This window comes from Hakea prostrata, chromosome 9 (assembly GCF_041222555.1).
Source record: "Hakea prostrata isolate BN-2017 chromosome 9, UWA_Hpros_2, whole genome shotgun sequence".
NCBI lineage: Eukaryota > Viridiplantae > Streptophyta > Magnoliopsida > Proteales > Proteaceae > Hakea > Hakea prostrata.
Genome location: NC_142608.1, coordinates 30,438,200 through 30,459,453, shown reverse-complemented (window position 1 = coordinate 30,459,453; position 21,254 = coordinate 30,438,200). Strand labels below are relative to the sequence as shown.

The window sequence follows — 21,254 nt, the reverse complement described above, 5'->3', positions numbered from 1 at the left end:
CTCACACTTAGCTACAAAATCTTCCACATCAGACTTCAATCCAATCCACCAAAAATGTTCTTTCAAATCCTTATACATTTTTGTACCTCCTGGATGTATGATAAAGATTGACTGGTGTGCTTCCTTCAAAATTTCCTTTTTAACTTCTTCAACTGCTGGCACACAAAGTCTTCCTCTAAACAATAACGCACCATCCATAGATATACTAAAATCAGGGTCCAAATCAGAATTTAAAGAAATCTTCTCTATCTTCTCTTTCAATTCAGGATTCCGATTCTTGCAAGGCAACAATTCGATCCCTAAGGGTGGATCTTGCTGTCATGGCTGAAAGCATAACATCTGAACTTTGCAAAACAATTTCCAATTCAAAATCTGAAATTGACTTCAACAACAACTTGCTCATAGCATTCAAATCTAAATCCTTCTTGTTACTTTTCCTACTAAGAGCGTCCGCAACGCAATTTGCTTTACCAGGATGATACTGGATACCACAATCATAGTCAGAGACTAATTCCAACCATCTTCTTTGTCTCATATTTAACTCCTTTTGGGTAAAGAAATACTTTAAGCACTTATGATTTGTGAAAATCGCAATCTTCTCACCATACAAGTAATGTCTCCAAATCTTTAGGGCAAAAACAACGGCTGCAAGTTCCAAATCATGAGTGGGATAATTCCGCTCATATACCTTCAATTGCCTTGAAGCATAAGCTATCACCTTCCCATGTTGCATTAAAACACAACCCAAACCAATCTTAGACGCATCAGGATAGATCGTCGCACCACCGGAATTATCGGGTATAGTCAAAACCGGGGCACTTGTCAATCTATCCTTCAATTCTTGAAAATTCTTCTCAGATGCGTCAGACCAAACAAACTTCTCTTCTTTCCTAGTTAGCTTAGTCATAGGAGCAGCCAACTTAGAAAAGTTCTCAATAAATCTCCTATAATAACCAGCCAAACCTAATAAACTTCTTATTTCAGACACCGTCTTCGGTCTTTCCCACTCGGCAACTGTCTTAACCTTGTCAAGATCGACACGAATACCTTCGGCTGAAACAACATGACCAAGAAATACCACTCTTGGAAGCCAGAAATCACACTTACTAAACTTGGCATACAACTTCTTATCTCTTAGTCTTTGCAAAGTAATACCAAGATGCTTCCGATGCTCTTCTTCGCTCTTTGAGTAAATCAAAATGTCATCGATAAAGACAATAACGAACTTATCTAACACATCATGAAATACTTGATTCATCAAGTCCATAAACACAGCAGGAGCATTAGTCAAACCGAAAGGCATGACTCTAAACTCAAAATGACCATATCTTGTCCTAAAAGCTGTCTTACAAATGTCACTAGCTTTTACCTTCAACTGATGACATCCGGATCTCAAATCAATCTTTGAGAACACTGCTGCACCTCTTAACTGGTCAAAAAGATCATCAATCCGAGGCAGCGGATACCTATTCTTAATGGTCAATTTGTTCAACTCATGGTAATCAATGCACATACGCATACTACCATCCTTCTTCTTAACAAACAAAACTAGGGCTCCCCAAGGCGATACACTAGGCTGTATATAACCTTTATCTGAGAGTTCATTCAGCTGGTCTTGTAGTTCTTTCAACTCGGTAGGCACCATTCTATATGGAGCTTTAGATACCAGAGCGGCTCTTGGAATTAATTCAATCGAAAATTCCAACTCTCTATCCGGAGGTAATCCTGATAAATCATCCGGAAAGACATCCTTGAAATCACAAACAACTTCAACTTCTTCAAGCTTCTTTTTCACTTCCTTGACTTCACTTTCAGCTGCAGCACTTTCCACTAATGCACAGACTTGCATCAACGCAGACAAAGTCTTCTTACTAACTCTTCCTTTATCACATTGAAATTCAAAGGCTGAATTTCTACTAATCTGAAATTGAATTTTCCTCGAAGCAAACAATTACAGCCTTATGGGCTGTCAACCAATCAATTCCAAGAATCACATCAAAATCTTTCATGTCAAGAATCACTAAATCGGCTTTCAATTTCTTCTCACAAATCATAACGAGACAATCTTCTATCACTTTATCTAGTTTCACAACTGATCTAGTAGGAGTACTAATCATTAAACAACTAGACAAATTCTTAGGTATCAAGTCAGTCTTCATAATCAATGCAGACGAAATGAACGAATAAGATGCACCCGTATCAAACAATACAAATGCAGGAATAGAAGCGATTAACAAAGTACCTGTCACAACTTCATGACTTGTATCTTGTTCAGTACTAGATATACTAAACACTTTTCCAGGCACAGGGGCAGATACACTCTTTGCTACAGGAACAAAGGGCTGATTAGGCTTCTTGGGAAAAGTACGAGCAAAATGACCGGGCTGCTTACAAAAGAAACAAACCGGCGGTCCAACTGAAGGTACTACTACTGGAGATTTCAGACCCATAGGTCGAGGATTCACACTCACTGACTTAGCACTTGGAACATTCGCAATTTGTCTGTTCCCACTGAATTGACGCTGTTGTCCAGCTAGTGAAATACTAGCATTTTGGCTCACACTTCTAGGCTGAAAACTAGGAGTAGGATACGGTGTAGGCCTAATGAATCTTCTTTCCGAACGGTCAACCAAACCATTATTCCTTGGCTGCCAAGTCCTTTGCACACGTGCACTTTCTTTTTCAGTTTCTTCAATCTTCTTTGAAACTTGAACTACTTGAGCGTAGCTCTCAATCGGAATCACAGTCAAATAAGCCTTGATTGTAGGACGCAATCCCTTGAAAACTTCTTTGCCTTGGCACGATCAGGTCTTACAGATTCAGGGGCAAAGTAAAATAATTCCTCAAACTTCTGTTGATATTCCAAAACAGACAAAAGTCCTTGAGTAAGGGCCATGAACTCAGCTTCCTTTGCATCAGTCACTGCTTCAGGGAAATAGTTCTTACAAAATGCATCCCTGAAAATTTCCCAAGTTATTCCACCAACATGCAAGGTTTCCAAAATAGGACGAGTGGAGGTCCACCAAGCATCTGCTTCTTGCTGAAGCTTTTGTTCGGCAAACAAGATCTTCTGTGCTTCAGAACACTGCAAGTGACGGAATGCTTTCTCTAATTCCCTCAGCCACTTGTTAGGAAACAAAGTGTCCTTAGTAACACCAGTGAAAGAAGACACTTGCATCTTCCGAAAACTTTCCATCAGCCGAGTATGAGGAGTTCCAGCTAACCTTTCCGCATTAGGAACTGCGGTATGAGGAGTCCCATCCACACCAGTACGAGTCTCAGTATGAAGAGTCATGAAACCCGTCATCATCTAGTTGAACTGATTCGACTGCTGCTGCATGATGTTGCCCATGATGTTGGCAATATCACGAAAACCGTTCACTTCCGGAGCATTAGGTATACCGGTTGTATTGTCACCATTCACATTAGTGTGCTGACCAGTACTACCATTAGGAGTATCTCCATGAAGTACTTCTTCCTCATTTCCAGTACTATTAGAACCAATATTGCGATTCCTTAGCACAATCATTCTGCAAAATCAAAGTCAAAAACATAAAAAATTTTGCAACATACCATCAATAACCACTTAACCTTAGTCTTAGCATATCCAAATAAGACTAAAAATCATCATTTTAATCATTAAAAAGTCACCCAAGAATTATATATCAAAATCCCAAAATTATCCCAAATTTCCAAAAAATTTCACCTTGGGTCGAGTGGCTGGGTCGAGTCTTCAATCCGACCCAAGCGAATGACCCCACGCAAAACAAAGGCGCGAAAAACACCTTAAAAATCACATTTTTCATTTCATTCTCACTTCAAAACACCAAGCTTCGTGGGAGAGCTCTAGGGCAAGGTTCTCTAAAGTCTTCAAGAGTCATTCTAGGCCATCTAACTTCAAGAACAAGTCTTCAACATTCTTGCAACACCATCTAAGGTAAAATCTCTCATTTCCTTGCTTTACAACTTCTAAACTGAGATGCATTCTTTCAAATATCATGATTTACTTGCTAGGATTGCTGGGAAACATGTCTAGGAATGTATAGGAATGTGTTCTAGGTGATCTTAATACAATGCCATGTCTTTACAACGCTTGCTATCGATCTCATGGTTTCTTGCTAACGATTTCTCAACCGAAAACCCTCTTTTGAAAATCTTCTCTCATTTTCAAACCACAAAGAGTTTCGCCTTCAAATAAATTCCTACATTCTTGCAATGATATGAAGAACTTGCGTATCTAAATCGATTAAGCCAATTCCAAACTTCAAAAATCGCATTTTGACCTAATTTGAAAATTTTCCCCCTTTCTATGCTTGATGAATTTTGTCCTTTAGATCATCAAATTGATAAGTTTTTTCTCAATAAAACATGCTAACCTACTATTCTAAGTATCATGCACATGCTAGTATGCTTAAACTGAAATTTTGCCAAAATCGAAAATTTCCGAAAAATTACGAAAATACCCTTCATGCTGAAATTTTGAAATTCTACTAATGTCAATTCTCTTCTTGTCTTCTTTACAGCTATATTGACATCATGCCTCCTCGCGGACGACAGGGTGGGAGGATAGGCAGAGCTAGAGGTCCGGTTCCACTTTTGGAGCCGAGAGACGAAGTTAACCGCAGAGATCTATTCAGTACACCCCGAGTGGAGTACTTATATGAGGCCTTCTTCGAGCGGTGCCGCATTGAGTATGGCAGATTACTCAGGCTACGACAGCTTACCACATTTCGGATCCGTCAGAGATTCGATATGATGGAGTGGACGCATCTTTTCACTGAGGATCTTCCAGTTTACCCAGATTTAGTGAAGTTGTTCTATAGCAACCTTACATCAGTTGAGGAGGGTCGGAGACGAGGTCCATTCGAGTTGATCTTAGAGAGTCGAGTTCGAGAGACACGGATTCGATTTTCTACTATCACATTGGCCGAGATCTTCAGAGTACCACACTATCCTCATGAGTGTGTATGGATACCGGCAGTGACAGAGATAGATGCTTTCTTACTACCACATGAGCTTCATGAGATTTGCATCACACTCTGGAGAGATGACAGATGCTATATGCCACGGACCAGTGCACAGATGACAGATTCGGCTAGAATCATCGGTCGCATTGTAGGCCGCAACATCATCCCAAAGGCAGGGCATCACGAGAGAGTATCAGTGATGGATGCTCTACTGATTTACCGCATATATCAGGGTTTCGAGATTGATCTTTCCTTCATCATCCAGAACGTCATGCTAGAGGTCATGACGTCACCGGGCGTAAGGAACCTTTGCTTCGGTCGTCTACTCACACTTGTCTTCCGGCATTTCGGTGTGAGGCTGGAGGATACACCGATGCAGAGACGATTGCTTGGCTATGCCGTCGGAACCAGGACTATTCAGCAGATGCAGATTACTCAGACCGAGAGGTCAGATGATGATGATGGTCTTGAGACTGATGAGGATGATGATGAGTCAGATGATGGTGATCAGGATACAGGTCCAGATACAGATGACCAGGCAGGAAATGACATTGAGATGAGTGAGGCAGATAAGGGTCATCAGAATATTCCCACATCATCACACTTTGAGACTGGAGGCCCTTCGCTAGCAGTTCCAGAGACTGCGGGGCGATGTGCACAGATGCGCTCTATGACTTCCATGTTAGGGAGGACAGAGGCGAGACAGGAGAGGATGGAGTCACAGTTGACTCAGGTTGTAGAGGATGTTAGAGCACTGAGAGAGCAGAGACAGTAGTCTTAGATAGATTGTACTAGGATTTCCTTTTATGTTTCTCAAATGTAACTTGTTGTAGCACTTTCCTAAAATTAATGAGGTTCACTTTTGTTTCACCATCTTATTGTACACTATGCATTTCCTTTGTTGTATTAAGTGATGTTTGTTAAATCAGAATTATTGTGTATTATTCAGAGTATATTATTCTTCACTTTTAAGTTTTTAATTCAAGTGTTCTATTATTCACTTCTAAGAATACTTGAGTCACTTTTAGATTTATGACTCAGGAATGTTCTATCATTGTTTCTGTGGTTAGGATTTCACTTGGAACTGTGGGCTCTGATACCACTCTGTCACATCCACCTAGCCGGTACCCTATCTGGCATACCCGAGTGTGTGATCCATAGTCCACAAGATCCAGTAGTTAGAGAAATCAACCTCCCACATTCACAACAATATAATCAAGAACAAGACTAAATCAATGTTAACAATATTATTCAATGAATCAAGGTAAAGTAATGAGATATTCATCAGAGTGCGGAAAAGATACCAATGAATATATAAATCAAAAGTAGAGTGAGGCAGAATCTCACTCCACGAGTATAGCGGAATGTAGTTCGAAAATCAAATGGGATTACAACTGATTCTAAAAACAAGAAAGAAAGATATAATCTAAACTAGAGTCTTTTCTACTTTATAAAGGATGTCCTCATAGACATAGACTTCATCGATGATGCTCAAACGCTCCCACTCCACAGTAGGGCTAATCCTGGTAACCAGAGAGACCACTCGAGGGATCCTCACAGTAATCTTCGTAGTCGCCAGCACTTTGCGTATGGTACGCTTCTTCATCTTGCGCTTCCTCATATTGCGCTTCATAGCCATCAAAACCTGTAGAATATTCTAACAAAGGATATTGTATAAAAAGGAGTGAGTTTCAAAGAAACTCAGCAAGGCAAGTTATTCCATAATAGCATAAATAACATAGTATCACAACAAAGCATAAGATGATATGATATGAGGCAACAATGCATGTATGAGTCTAACTCTATGTATGCTGGTCTCTATAGGCAGACATGCTTTAAGTCATAGCACCATACTTCTTTGGGTAGGTTTCATCACACAACGCCGGTTGGTAGTGGGTCCTTCATCCATCTTGGACAATCCATGGTTAGGGGTTAAGTCACCTCTCTCTCACATCACCGTTTGGTCTAAGTATTGGCGCATGTCAAGGTAAAGCCTAGCCCAATACAAGTCTTCTACTTAGTCATATCAACTCAGATCCAGATACGTCCATTCCTCCCCTCTTGGGATCCTTTCCGGTATCCTTCACACTAGAGTCAGCGTATCCCACTCTCTCAAATATGGACTCATCAACCCTATAGGTCATCCACATATAGTAAACAGGAAGCTCTCATGTCCTCTCATGGGTTGGTTACCGGTCTTGAACTCCCATGAGCCCAAGTCTATCCATATGCAACTCTACCCACAAATGGTCCCCACAATGTGATTCATGTCCCCTCACGGATATAACTCACCGGTCTTGAGCACCCATGAATCCCCATTGCTACCACGGGTCGTTCGGTCTTAATACCCTTCCGATTCGGTTCTGATATAACAGGGGTATAACCTAGCCAAACACTGCTAGACAAGTCCTGGGTATGAAAACCAATAATCAGGGAAAGCGTCAAAGGCAACATTGGAAATATCCCATACTACTCCCAATGAGGTCCAAGGACATAAATGTCAAAAGGACATTCCCCAATCCCAAATCATACCTAAGCAATCACAATCATAATTCAGTCATATCATCCACGACAAATATCACATCATATGAAAGAGTATAATAAGACAAGATTAAATAAATAAGAAAACATACATGAGTAAGTATTCATACATAATCAAGTACATAAAGTAAGTAAGGAAATAAGATCCTAATGTACTTGCAGCATTCATATCAAAATAAAAACTAACATAACAGTAGCAAATCTAAGTAGTTCCCAAATTAGAAACTAAATCTATGCAAATCTATGTTAATATGGTAACAACTTTCCTTACCTTAAATAGATCCGAGAATATTCCAGACGAACAAGAGGATGAATCCAAAGTTAGCAAATAATCCCTAAAATAGCATCACACAATCATTAGGAAGTAGTCCTAAAAGAATAAGCATGATTCGAATCAAATCGGACGAAGAAAACAGATTCTGCTGTTGCGGGTTGATTGGCTGGGTAGCATTGGCCAGTCGACTCAGGCGATCTACCAAGGGCAAATCCGAAAATAAAAAGGGAATCTTGATTCGAAACCTATGCTACACAAACCGGAATGCGACGAAACTTGGAGGGATTGTCTAACACAGTAGTCTAAGCCTAGAAAGTATAATTTAGACATCAAACCACCATTAAAACATTACTTCCTAATTTAGAACCATAGTTTCTATTTTGGTAAAAATCATAGTTTTCATTGGAAACATGCTATGAATGAAAGAGATGATTAGATCTCATTCTAGTACAAGAACACAGTAGATCAAAGGTATGAATAATCATAGAGAAGCATCTATAATGCTAGAATGAATCAAAATAGGAAATATTATCATAGTTTAAGAAGAAATCATAAGAATCATGTTAAGAATGAATGAGATGATCATAGTACAAGAGAATGAAAAGAGATTGTAAAGATATGACTACAAGGTTGCAGCATCTTCATCATAATCTCAGTTCAAAGATGAGAGTGATCATAGAAAGAATAAATCATTAACATAAAAGATAGATTACTAACCTTTAATTGAAGAACAAGAGAGAGAGTTTGCAAGATTGCAAGATTTGGTCTTCTTCTTCACTCTTGGAGGCTTGGAGATGGTTTCCCTTCGTTCTCTAGGTGTTATGGAGGCTAGGGATACTAAAATCACGGAGTCATTGGGTATATATAGCAAGATTCTCAAAACAGAAGATTCTGTTCGAGTTCAGCAACTCTGGGTCGATTGGCTGGGTAGCATTGAGCACTCGACCCAAGCACTCGACCCAAGCTGACAGCAAAGCCAAAAATAGGGATTTGAGGGTCTTCCACTACTCAGAATCAAACAAAACTTTAAACACATATTCTATAACATACCTAGCATGGAAAAATGGCTTTAAATCATATCCCACCAAGCTCTAAGGTCATCAACTAATCTTCTCTTCATCAAGGTGCAATCTCTTTTCTATATCCAACACTGACTTCAAGTATGGGGCATCATCTTCAATCTCCATAGGTTCGGAGTCGAACACTATATCATCTACCAATATGGCCCATAGTTGACTTTCACTTCTACTTCGGGTCTTCAGACCTACAATCAAAGAGTATCCGGGTTAAGGTTAGGGTCGGGTTTCACAGGAAGAGCAAAAGCTTGGTGGCATACCATGAAGTTGGCCATGCTATTTGTGGGTAATTTTCTCATTTATTGAATCATGATTTCTACTACCACTTGCTGGAATTATTTCATGTCAGAGAAACGGTGAGAAAGGATATGTGCATAACTTAGGCCTTGTATTTAGCATGCCTCAAATAGAGCTGATTGGAAGGCAAGGATCAATATAGCCGGCCCCATTTTGTTGGTAATAGGCTTCTTGTTGTTGTTGTTGTTGTTGTGTTCATTGGCTACTCAAACTGGGGATCTCGTAGTACCAATAACTTGTGAGCAACTAAGATTGCCTTTGGTTTCATGCTAGTTCCATTACTTTATTGATTAAACAATATCAGCACCTGGCATCATCTGGTGAAGTGATAGTTCCTTCCTGCGATAGATTTTTGAATTTCCTGCATCAAAACTAGTAAATCAAACATTTGTTATCCATTACTGTAGAGACAGCAAAATAGAATAATTTGTCTTAGACATCTAGAGTCCATTGTGCATTTGAATAGGCTTCCTGGTCAAGTGTTAATATATCATGGCGATTCTAAAAATCCTTTGTTACACAGAGATGTAGATAAATTGGTAAAACATTTTAGGTACTTGATATATTTGCTTGAATTGCTATTATGAGTAGCAAATAACTTTATAGGTAAATAGAGATAGTCTTGAGTTTTAAGAATAGGAATTGTTGGTTTAGAAAAGATGTCGTTTTTAGCAAATTGATTTATGTGGTTGATCCAATGCACGGATTTCCATAATTTGTGTTGGGAAAATCAATTGTGGTAGAATGGCTTAAACTAATCAATGTGATCCCAAGCCCTTTATTTATCCGGAGTGAAAAGACCACTATTATATATAAGTACCCTTAACTTGGGCAATAATAAATAGAAATATGCATGAACCAAAACTCCTAATAGAATTGAACTCCTAATGGAACTCAACCAACACTCACCCTCAAGTTAAGGCATAGATGTTAGTAATGCCATCGCCTACAATAGTAAGTAAATCTCCTTCCTTCAAACCCTTAGTGAAAATATCAGCCATTTGGTTTTGAGACCTTACAAAAGACATGTAGATCAGCTCTTATTCCGGTTTTCCTTTGAAAAAAATCTATTAATTTCAATGTGCTTAGTTCGATAATGTTGTATAGGATTATTGGTAATATTAATGACAACCTTGTTGTCATAATACAACATCATAACGTTTGGAACTTGAACTCTAGTATATTTTAGTAGACCTCTCAACCATAGTAGCTCACAAACTCCATGAACTATAACTCTATATTCAGCTTTTGTGCTGGATAAACTACCACATTCTATTTCTTATTTCTCTAAGTAACTAGATTACCTCCAACAAAGATATAAGAACTTAAAATTGACTTCCTATTAGGAGACCCAGCTGAATCTGCATCAATGTATATGCTTCTACCCTCAGATTATCAGTGGGTGACAAATGTATTTTTCTTTTAGAAGTTTCCTTCAAATGCTGCAATATTCTGGTAATAGCCTTCATATGAGATGAATATGGATAATGCATGAGCTGGATCACTATCCTTACGGTATAAGCAATATTTAGCCTTGTGTGGGACAAGTAAATAAGCTTCCCTACTAGCCTTTGATATCTTCCTTTGTCCACTAGTTCTCCTTCCTCCTTAAGTTTAGCTCCAACCTCAATAGGGGTATCAACTATTTCACACCCCAACATTCCTACTTCTGATAATAAATTTAGAACACATTTCCTCTGGGATAGGTATATACCCTTCTTTGATCGAGCCACCTTAATTCTTAGGAAATACTATAACTTCCCTAGATCTTTAAAGTTTAATTTCAATCTTTTGCCAAAAAAAACCTTCAACATTTATGTTTCCTCACCATTATTCCCAATATGACAATATCATCCACATAAACAACGAGTAGTGCAATATTGGCGTATGACTTCTTGATTGGCAGTGTATGATCAATGTTGCTTTGCTTGTATCTAATAGATGTCACTGACAACTTTTCTTGCAATATTGTCATCAGAGAAACCAAACTAGCATCTAAGAGATTGTTCCAACCCATAAATTGATCTTTTCGAGTGACAAACTTTTCTTGCAATATTGTCATCAGAGAAACCATATGGGATCTCCATATAGACTTCCTCCTCCAACTCCCCATACAAGAAAACATTTTTTTACATCTAGTTGGTGCTAGTTCTAGTCGTAATTCACAACTATAGACACAGAGCTAACAATGTTCAGTTATGCAACTGAGGCAAAAGTCTCTTAATTATCAGTCCTATAGGCTTAGGTAAACCCCTTTACTACTAGTTTAGACTTCAGCCTGTTGATTGATCTATCCATATTCTATTGAACAACTAACACCCATTTATAGCTTATAATTTTTTTTTTTCTAGCGGAAGTGTAACCAGCTCTTAAGTATCATTTTTCTTCATTGTTTGCATTTCCTTTACCATAGCTAACTTCCATCTCTTATTAGCATAGGCTTCCTGCCAACTTTTAGGAACAAAAATAGATGATAGAGAAGATATAAAATCATTTTAAGAGTTAAACAAAGAGTCGTAAGAAACATGTTTAGCTCAGGGATGCTAAGTACAAGATCTAACTCATTTTCTAACTCTAATAGGAAAATCAGAAGAAGATGCTTCTGGGGAACAATATAGTCTGATTTTGGAGCAAGGGACTGATTTCACCTTATCCATCCACCTACTTTGTTCGATTGTAATTCTTCCTTTAATAAGTCTGCATCACCTTATTATGGTAAATCTTGTTTTGAAAGACCTTAATAGTGCGCCTCACAAAAATGGTCCCCCCTGACCAGGTTCTTCACATGGCTCAAGAAAACGAGGGGGATAATTAGAGTCCTCAAATATACTGGCCAAGTCTCCCCCGATTAGGAAACTCTTGTTGAACTCCTAAGTTATGTTGTGGTGGTGTGTGGGGGTCTGTGGGGGTCTATGTGTGTGGTAGGAAGGTCTAGAGTTATAAAATAACACCTCTGCTTTTGGACTTTCCCCTTGGAGAGGTGTATAGTATGAACGAAACTCATTAAAAATTACATCCATGGACACAATGTTTTTCCTAAAAGGAGGGTGATAACATTGGTACCTCTTCTAAGTAAAAAAATACCCCAAAAATATGCAGCGTAGGCTATGGAGGGCCAACTTTCTCTGGTGGATTGTGATTCTGACAACATATACATTTAAATTTTTTTTGAGGGAATAACAAATTAAGATTTTCCCTTAAGAATCTCATTAGGATATTTAAAACCAAGTATTCTACTGGGCATCCTATTCATAAGGTAAGACACAATGAGTATTGCATCTCTCCAGTATTGGTCAAGGACATTCATAGTAATCAGAAGAGAATGGGCTATCTTTAATAGATGTCGGTTCTTCCTTTCGGCAACCCCATTTTGGGCAGTTATACCAACACAACTAGCTAGTGTATCATCCGAGAGTCAGAGAGAGAGTCAGAGAGATATCTCTGAAATTTACCATCGATCTATTTTGTATCATTATCACTATGAAGGATCATTATAGTGGCATTGATTGAGTTTTAATCATACTACAAAAATCATGAAAACATTAGAAAACTTCACCTTTTTTTTTTGTTTTAAAAGATAAATTCACGTAGAACGAGAGTGACATTCAACAAAAGTAACAAAATATCCATAGCTAGTAATACACACACATCGGCAATGGCCTCACACATTAGTATGAATTAACACAAAAGAATATACTTTTTTTTTTTGGTTGCCAACCCCGGTTTCCAAGGCTTTGCCTTGACTAATCCGGTGTTCGACCCGAGTCGCACACCTAGCTGTGGTGGGTGAGTCTCCCAACGGGGATTTTTTGCATCCACAAGGTTTCAATACCGGAACCTTGCTTAAGCGGACCAAGCTGCTTACCACTTGGACCAACCCCCGTTGGTAAAGAATATAGTTTTTCTTATGAAGAGAAGTTAAATTAGTAGAACGAGTCTACTTCACAAAATTGCAAGCTTCACAAAAAAATTCGTCCTTCTTACAAGAAGAAACTAAATTAGGAAATATTTTTTTCAAAGTTCCTAGAGTTGGTGACCTAGCCTACGATGCCATTGATGAATGTCTGACATACCGAATGGACCTAATGAGATGATGCAACCAAAGAAGAAGTGGATCCTCCAGTCAGTTCCAGTAGATAAAGTCCATCATCTATTTGTCACTTCCAATCTCTTTCCTTGCTACCAAATCCTAAAAGACATAGTAAGATGGAAAAAATGTTCACTTTACAATTCAAGTCTTGTGTAAGACTACTAATAGAGAGCAAGCTAGAGAAAGTAGGGACATGTAAAACCTTAGACAAATCAAGTGATGGAGAATGCTGAACAGTCCCTTTTCCAGCAACGGAAAAATAAGAGTCATCAGGAATTTGAATTGTATCCTTCCTGGAAGCTGGGAGGATAATGTAAATAAAAGAGAGGATGAACTTGTCATATGATTTGTGGCTTTTGTATCAACGATCGAAGGAGTAGAAACCGAAGAAACATAAAACCCTGTAAAAGTGTTACTTGAATTAGCAAGGCATGTTTTGGTATGGGTGGTGAGGGAAGCGGTAGTAGAGGCTGCTCCAGTAGTAGAAGAATGTAGAATACGTCGTATAGTAGCTAATTCCTCATATGAAAAACCAATGTTTGCTGAGAGGGTGTTGTGAGAACACTCTCATAAATATTACCCTTTGGTTTTTCCCTTATTTGTGCCCTTTTCTGCTCAAAATCAATAGGCTTCCCATGGAGCTTCCAACAGTTACCCTTGTTATGATATGGTTTGTGACAATGCTCACACTGGACAATTTTCTTGATCGAACCAGATTTGGTGCTAACAAATTGTAAGGCTGATTTCTCCATAATAGGAACATGAAGCATGGCTAATCAACGGCTTTCCTCACACTGAACAAAGGCATAAAACTGTATTAGTGGAGGAAAGGGAGAACGACTCAATACTCGTACCCTAATCTGATCATAGTCCAAATTCAAAGCATCCAAGAAGTCATATAACCAAATCTTATCAACATGCTTCCTTTAGGGCCTATTTGGTTACATGAGTCTGGAGATTTCAAATATCTAGAGATTTCAAATCTATAGGTTTTAAATCTATGGCGTCATAATTTATAAAATTAATTGTTTAGTTAACCGAATATGTGGAATGAAATCTATGATTTTTGTGAATGCGCTAATGTTTAGCATTTTTATAGTAGGGATGAAATCTCTAGATTTCACCCCATACCCATAAATCTACAAATTCACGTTTTTAGTGTAAAAGGATGAATCTCTAGATTTCATAAATCTAGAGATTTTCACAACCAAACGGGTATAAATCTCGCATTCATGAATCCAGAGATTTCAAATCTCTGGATTCATGTAACCAAACAGGCCCTTAAGTAGTCACATCATCTGGATTAGTGGGTGAATAATCCCCAAAATGGTCCAACTTCCGCCTCAAGATCGCAACTTAGCATAATATTGGGGCACAGCAGTTTGTTTTGGGTAGTCTCATGAAGTTTCTTTTGTAACTTGTAAACCTATGCATCATTCCCTAATTGTCCATATGTTTGTGTAGTAGCCTTCCAGATCTGAGCTACAGTATCAAGTAAAAGGTATCCACCAGGAATATTTGGATTCATGGAATTCAAAAGGAACGATATAATAAGAGTAGTTATTTAAGATCCATTTATCATGAGAAACACCTGTGGTGGTATGCTTGATAGTAGTGTCTGTAATGTGTCCAACAAGTCCTCTTTCAACAATAGTTAGGTGTGTAGATCGAGACCAGATCAAATAATTTGTTCCATCATTTTTACCGAAAGAATAGGAAGAGGGGGATTATTTTCGGAGCCAGTGAAAGCAGTAGTAGCATCGATGGTTGCCAAATTTTCAAAAACATTTTGTTGTTCTTTAACTTTCACCCTTTCGAAACAATTGAAATATCGCAGAATTAAATAGCATGACCACTCAAATAAATCTAGGGATTTATAGGATAAGGAACATCATCAAATTATTATTATTATTATTATTATTATTATTATTATTATTATTATTATTATTATTATTATTATTATTATTATTATTATTATTATTATTATTATTATTATTATTATTATTATTATTATTATTATTATTATTATTATTATTATTATTATTATTATTATTATTATTATTATTATTATTATTATTATTATTATTATTATTATTATTATTTTGGTAGAACTGTAGGTTAGGAGGGATTGAGACCATGGTTTGGTTAGGATCTTGATCTCATTGGCTAAGTATTCCTCCCCTCCCCCCACGCGATGGATTTAAAGGTTGTAGCAGAAAATGATAGAGAAAGAAAAGGAAAATGAGAGGTTCAATAGCGGAAGAGGAGGGTTTTCTAGTTTGATGGTGGAGAAAGTTTAATGACTCTATGGTTAGGCTGCAGAAAACGATAGAGAGAAAAAAAAGAAGGGGAGATTCAGAGGGTTATTGTAGTATCCAGCCCTATTCTAACCTTGACCCTGATCCGGATCCACTGTTGTATTCAGGTCCAAGGACCCGAAGCTGTGGAAGAAGAGATTTATGGACCATTCTGATTGATGATCATGATTCGGAGACCGAGCCCATGGACATTGACAATGATACCCCTTGCTTAAATGCATTGTCAGTGTTTAAGGAAAGTCTGCGCATCGGAGAAGATTAATATGGTTGATGTACCAAATGACCTCCTGTGCACAATCCGAAGGTATTCCCCAAAACTAGACTTCTTGATTGAGTTGTGGAAGAAAACCTCACTCAATTTGACCTTGTATAGCCTTTCAAATCCCTACTTGAAGTTGCTATTCTAAACCTGAGTTTTCTGCTGAAAACATTTTGGTCGATACCATCGACCAAGGACCATCGACCAAAATGTCCCAGTCTGCCAAGTTAATGATTCAATGGAATATTCCTTTTCTATTTAATATGACCTCGAGCCTTGAGCCTTTTGCAATCATTTTTCTCACTTGGGAACTTGGGGAGAGCTTCCCAAAGCAACTCCTTGGTTAGTGTGAAGGGTATCTCATCAAAGACACTTAGTTTATCATTGATTCTTGTCTTCATCTTCCACACTAAGGTATGACTCTTCATTCCACTCTCTACCCTACCATTTTCTACTCTTTTCTTTTGGCATCTTGCTGATGGGACATTTGGAATGGTGCTGCAACCTTGCAACCACCACTCCAAGTGCCTACTCATGCTCAATCCATGATCCCCTTAGCCATTCATTGATGCTAATGCTTATATCTCATGCTTAGCATATGTATTCCATGATTTACCTATTAACATCATACCATTTGATATCAATCTGAGCTATAGAGTGTATTATGTTCATGTTTAACATTGCCATATGATTCCAATCGAATTTCTATTAGTTCCTCTAGCTATTGCATGCTATTCCTCATCAATGCAATCAATTCCAACTCATGCCATGATGTTTATCACTTGAACTTGATAGCTCAAATTGGGTCTTTTTAATTAGACCATTGGATTGGGTTAATTCCTTGATTTATAGTGTCCTACTACTGTTGTTAAGTATGCCTCCAAGTTTCAGATTGATCCGAACACCGGAAGACTCATTTCGGACCAAAACCCCCAAAATCCACTATTCTGCCCGAGGACTATTTTGGTCGATCATTTTGGTCGATACCATCGACCAAGACCATCGACCAAAGTTGTTGCTGACAACAACAACCTTGGTCGATTTTGACTCAAATGACATCCGATCTTCTCGACTTCTTTTCTAACTTATTATTGATGTTTGTTTAGGGCCTTAACAATTCTATTGGACTATTCTTGGTATTCTCAATTCATCATCAACCTATCCAAGGTAAGGATGGTTATATCCATAAACATATAAGTCATCAAGTATTGAACAGTGCTTTATTCAAAGAATGCTAGATTTCTTTCAATCATTATGATACTGTTACATATGTGTTAGAACAGTAACATTTAAATCTTTATACATTGGTTGTGTTACTTTATCATTTTGATTTGCTTATGTTTATAATGATTCGTTTCAATATCATGATTTGATTACTATTATGAATATGCATTGGATGCATGAGAATGATGAGATTTGATGTGTGATTGCTTACGTATGACTTGGGATTGGAGGGTGTCCTACTGACACTTCTGTCCTTGGGCATCGGAGGGAATAGTATGGGATGTTCTCCGATGGTGCCTATCGACACTCTCCCGAGTTATTGGATGACATACATAGGATTGTCTAGTTGTGTGGCTAGGTTCATCCTTGTCGTGTCAGACCCGAATCGAAAGGGCATTGAGACCGAACAACCCGTGGTAGTGTATGGTTGGATGGGCGCTCTAGGCCGGTAGCCAATCCGGTAGGGGACATAAACCATGCTACGGATACCTGAAAGGGGCCATTTATTGGTAGAGTTGCATATGGATAGACTTGGGCTCACGGGCGCTCAAGACCGGTAACCAATCCGTGAGAGGACGTGAGAGCTTCCCGTTTACTATATGTGGATGACCAATAGGGTTGATGAGTCCGAAATCCGGGACTTCGCTGACTCTAGTGTGAAGGATACCGGAAAGGATCGCCGGGGGCGAGGAATGGACGTATCTGAATCTGACTTGACCGACTGAGTAGACGACTTGCATTGGGCTAGGCTTTACTGTGACATGCGCCATTACTTGACCAAATGGAGATGTGAGAGAGCGGTGACCGATCCCTTACCATGGTTTTTGATGACTTTACCGATCTTCCCCGGGCATTCCCAAGATATGGAAATGGGAGAGTGACTGACGACCCAGAGAAGTACGGTGCTATGACTTAAAGCATGTCTACCTTAGAGACCAAAGCATTCATAGAGTTAGGCTCATATCCGCATCATATGTTCCATATCACATTGCATTATTATATGTTCGAATGTGTATGATTTCTAATTATGGAATAACTTCCTTGCTGAGTTCTTCGAACTCATTCCTTTTGTGCAAATGTTTTAGATTACATTCCAGGTACTGAAGATTACGATGGCACCTCCTATGAGGCGGACTATGATTCCACATACTACCCTCCGGGTAGTGGCGTCGGTGAGGACTCGTATATTGGAGCCGAGGAGGATTATTATTCGCACCAGGGTTAGCCCCACAGTTGTGCGGGAGTGGCAACGCTGGGTTTACTTCATCTGTACTGTTGAGGAGACTACCATTAGTATAGAAGAAACCCTAGCATAGTGCCCCATTCCTCTGGTGTATTTGTGGAACCTTGGATTTTGTAATTAACGTGTCTTTGAATTATTCCGGTGATACTTGGATATGTAACTAACTTGATTTAATACTTTTCCGCTGCTCTGAGAGGGTGACTACCACACCTTCTCACCCTTTATGATTTTGATCATACCTTATTTATTATCTATATTCCGCACTCTAATTTAGTTAATCTTGTCTTATTCATGTTACTTGATATTAACTGTTTTTACCATTGATTATTACTGTTCATGATTGTGTTACCGTGTATGTGGGAGGCATGGACCTCAGATCATTGATCCTTGGACTGTGGATCACATCCCGGGTATTCCAAATGGGGTACCGGCTGGGTGGATGTGACAGTTATATTCTGGTATTTTACGTTCAGGTTGCAGGTAATAGAGAAAAAAGGATAGCAGTGATGAGGTTCAGGCGATGTACGGTTGTAGACGACGGTCTTCTGCAGTGGTTTTATGATGGTGATAGTTGCAGGGGAAGAGGTGAGAGAGATTGACGAGCTTCTTGTTGCTTCATTTCTGAGAATCAAACTTCTTTTTTTCTTAATTTTTTTTTCTTTTTTCTTCTTCCCTAATCGATTTTTGGCTCTGATACCATGTTGAAAAATCAATTGTAGTAGATTGGCTTGGATTGATCAATGTGATCCCAAGCCCTTTATTTATAATTTAGTGAAAAGAGCACTATTACATAAATACTCTTACTTGGCAACACAAAATAGAAAATTACATGAACCAAAACTACTAACGGAATTGAACTCCTAATGGAACTCAACCAACAATTTGTGATTCTCTCGGAGGCTTTCAAAAGGGATGCTACGACAGTAAACATGTTTGGGTGTTGGTCTTGAGTGAAAATCCTGTTCAGTCTCATTGTTAATATGCAGCTGGAATTGATATTAGTATTAATAAATAACAGTATAACAGAGTAAAAGATGTAAGCATAATATATGTAGGCATCACCGTTACTGAGCTCCGGTTGAATGAATTTTTGAGTAAGCAAGTCATGGGTTGTATCATTCTTCTTGTTTCGTGTGAAATCTCATGCTAATGAAATAATTTGTACCTGATCTCTGTCTCTATATTCTATTTATCCTTTATCCTGGTTCTGCACATCCGTTCCGTCTCCCTTAACAGCATCCTTTTTTTCAAGGTAATTTCGACTATGTAGTGATTCAATTGCACCCGATTTTTATCATAACCTTTGAAGTTAACTGCCTATCATCACTTCTTGGTAGACATTAAAGTAGATACTTGATTTTTTGCCTGACAAAGGTTTCTACATGATTCAAACAGATGTGGCACATTTTTGTGCACAAAAATCATATACTTAATGAAGGAAAATAATTGTGTTTTTAGTAGCATTTAAATCTCATGCATTCCCCGTGTTTTTCCTTTGTAATGGTTTCAGCTTTTGATCAATAAATAGTGTTCCATTGTCTGCTGAAAGTGATAGTAATGTCTCATCTGATTATGTTCTATTGGACTTGAAGAAACTTCTTGTGTCAATTCTGCCGGTCCCTTGGGCAGGCTGAACGAATAATAGCAGAATTGTATCAGTAGTTGGCCACCTTTGAGTTGCTGTCATATTAATATTTTGCCATGAACGTGGAAACCTACTCACCTCCTCACACGGATAACAAATTTGCTTTTAAGCTCAATTGCTCTGAATGAACTCTGTGGATGTTGAGCTGTTTATTGCCTTGCGTTGTTATGAGAGTGATGTTTCTGTTCATTGGTTGAAAGTTAAATTTTACAGCTACTCCTTCAATTTTGTAGGAAACTTCAAACTATTTGTGCTTGTGACTAGGTTTCTGTTCGGATATAGATGTGTACTTTCACACTACTAATATCATGATTCATTTTGTCTGTTATTTCTATAGAAGTTTGACTCCTGGACATGATCCTGTTCAAAAGGTCACATTAGTTCCACGTGGCCAAGCACGGGGCCTGACATGGTTCATCCCTGCAGATGACCCAACCCTGATCTCTAAGCAGCAATTGTTTGCAAGAATTGTTGGTGGACTTGGTGGGAGAGCTGCTGAGGAAGTGATCTTTGGTGAACCTGAGGTGACCACGGGTGCAGCTGGAGATTTGTAGCAGATCACCGGTTTGGCCAAGCAGGTAAGTGAAATACTTGTACCATGTGTTAACATTGTCTTCTTGTTGAAAAGCACGTATACAGAGTCAATTTCTAGTTATCAAGGCAGTGGAAATTTGTTCTTAGTACTGCTAATTGCTTTGATCTCCTTTACTTGAAATGGACTGTCTTTCTTGCAGATGGTAACCGCATTTGTATGTCAGAAATTGGACCCTGGTCACTCATGGACTCGTCAAGACAAAATGGAGATGTTATAATGAGAATGATGGCGAGGAATTTCAATGTCAGAAAAACTTGCTGAAGACATTGATGCTGCCATCTAGCAAATCTCTGACAGTGCATATGAGATTACTTTGACTCATATACGAAACAACCGTGAGGCTATGGATAAGACTGTGGAGGTCCTCCTTGAGAAAGAAACAATGAGTGGGGATGAATTCCGAGCAATTCTGTCTGAGTTTGTGTAACTTCCTGCTGAAAATAGGGTCACTCCTTCAGCACCGACTCCTGTCGCTGTGTAAATAACACACTCGTTAGTATATGTGATTACACCCTTCTATATTTTCAGAGACTGGAAACTCAATTGGCCAGTCCACCTTAATGTATGTTTAGATGCACTAATCTTTATAATATGCACCCGTTAAGTTCAGCCTTGGATTTGTGTTTCTTCTGCTTGCAGCTTGCACCTTTATAGATATATTGTCCTGCATTTCTTTTTTTTTTTTTTGGTCAAATTGTCCTGCATCTTCGTTATGCCGAGTTACA

At 38.5% G+C, this 21,254-nt stretch overlaps 1 pseudogene; it reads left to right on the top strand.

Moving 5' to 3' along the window:
- LOC149005105 (ATP-dependent zinc metalloprotease FTSH 2, chloroplastic-like) overlaps positions 1–21,010 on the top strand; it is a 36,685-nt pseudogene extending 15,675 nt beyond the window's left edge.
- The last annotated feature ends 244 nt before the right edge of the window (positions 21,011–21,254 follow it).